This window comes from Panthera tigris, chromosome D1 (assembly GCF_018350195.1).
Source record: "Panthera tigris isolate Pti1 chromosome D1, P.tigris_Pti1_mat1.1, whole genome shotgun sequence".
In the NCBI taxonomy this organism is placed as follows: Eukaryota; Metazoa; Chordata; class Mammalia; order Carnivora; family Felidae; genus Panthera; species Panthera tigris.
In genome coordinates, this window is record NC_056669.1 from 39,435,045 (window position 1) to 39,437,031 (window position 1,987).

Sequence of the window (1,987 nt, forward strand, 5' to 3'; positions counted from 1 at the left end):
AAAATGGAGAAAATGGATGAAAGGTTTCAACAGAAACTGGAAATGATTTTCTAGGCTATTGGTTTGATTGTCATCACTGTGCCAAAACCACACTCTTACTTTCACAAGTTTATAAATAAATTTTGATATCAAATGCCCTTGACCTTGTCGTCTTGAAAATCACCTTTGTTTATCTTGGCCCTTTGCTATCCCATACATTTTCCAATCAACTGGTTCTATGGAAAGGCCCACTGGCATTCGACTGGCATTGAATTGAATTTATAGATTTGACAAGAAAGGCTTCTGATGCTTCTATGATATTGCATTTTCCTAGATAGAAGTATTTATTTTTCATGTTTTTAGGTTTTCAGCAGTTTTATAATGTTCCCCATGATGGTTATATATAATTTTTGGTAAATGAAAATATTGCTATGTACTTTTGAGAGCATTGTAATTGATATCTTTTTCAAATTTACATTTTTAACTATTTCTTATTGGTATGAAGAAATGTAACGCATTATTATACATTGATTTTATACTTTGGAATCTTCTTGAATACAGTCTAGTAATTTCACTATAAACTCTCTTGGGTTTTCTAAGAATCAATCATGCTTTCTGCCAAAAATGTTTGTCTTCCTTTTCAGTCATTATTCTTTCTTGTTTGCTTTTCCTGGCTAGAACCTCCAATAGTTGATGATATTGGACATACTTGTCACGTTTCGAATTTTAAAGTAAACATGGCATTAACATAAAACCTTAGGGGCAGAGAGAGAGGGAGACGCAGAAGCAGAAGCAGGCTCCAGGCTCTGAGCTGTCAGCACAGAGTCCGACACAGGGCTCAAACTCACGAGCTGTGAGATCATGACCTGAGCCGAAGTTGGATGCTCAACCGACTGAGCCACCCAGGCGCCCCAGCCTCTTACTGCTTCTTAAACATACCAAATCCCCTCCTATTCCTGGACCTTTGAATCTGCCAAGAAGGATGTTTCTCCAAATAACTTCATAGCTCACTTTCTCATTTCTTTCAGGTCTTTGCTCAAGTGTCTCTTTATCAGAGTCTTTTTCTGATCTCCCTATATAAAATGTGTAATAAGGAAACTAATTCCACTTTTTATGTTTGACTGCTGACCGCTGTTAGGCCTCACTCCCCTCTCTTCCCATTCTGCTCCATATTTGAGCAAGCCTGGCTCCTCCTTCTTTGACACTTGTGGGAAATTTAAACTGCATATGGAACTATCACCTTGGCCCTAACTGTTCATTACCACAGAAACCCCAAATCAGGCTCCTTTCTCTGTTCTCTCAGCCATTTTTGGACCTGCTTGGGAGCTGTCCTGCTTTCCCCAGAAAGCCTCATTATGTAAGCAGCAAATCCTTTCATACCCTGTTGGGGTGTATGTGACTTTATCAGTCTTGACACCCAAACCTAATTTGGGGTGATGAGTCCATCCTGTCTCATGTGGGATGGACTCAACAAAATAGCATCCTCCTTGGGGGCGCCTGTGTGGCTCTGTCGGTTAAGCGTCCAACTCTTGATTTTGGCTCAGGTCATGGCTCAGGTCATGATCTCACGGTTTGTGAGATTGAGTCCCACCTCGGGCTTTGCAATGACAGCATGGCTCGGGATTCTCTCTCCCTTTCCCTCTGCCCCTCCCCTGCCCACGTTGTCTCTTTCTGTCTCTCAAAAATAAATTGACTTTAAAAAAAATAGCCTACTCTTTTACAATCCATCCTGTGTTTTATTTTTCTTCATAGGACTTAATACTACCTGTCATATAACATATTTGTTTACTGTTAGTTTCCCACCCCCCCCCCCCCCCATATAAACGATTGAATGATAGAGGCCCGCATCTGGTGAAGTGTCTGACATAATCTTCTATACACTCATTCATTCAACAAATATTTATTGAGTGCCTGCTTTGGCCAGGCACTATTAAAGGCATTAGTGCTACACTGGTAAACAAAGCTCTTTTTTTTCTGTCTGGAGGCAAGATATTAAAAAGACACATCA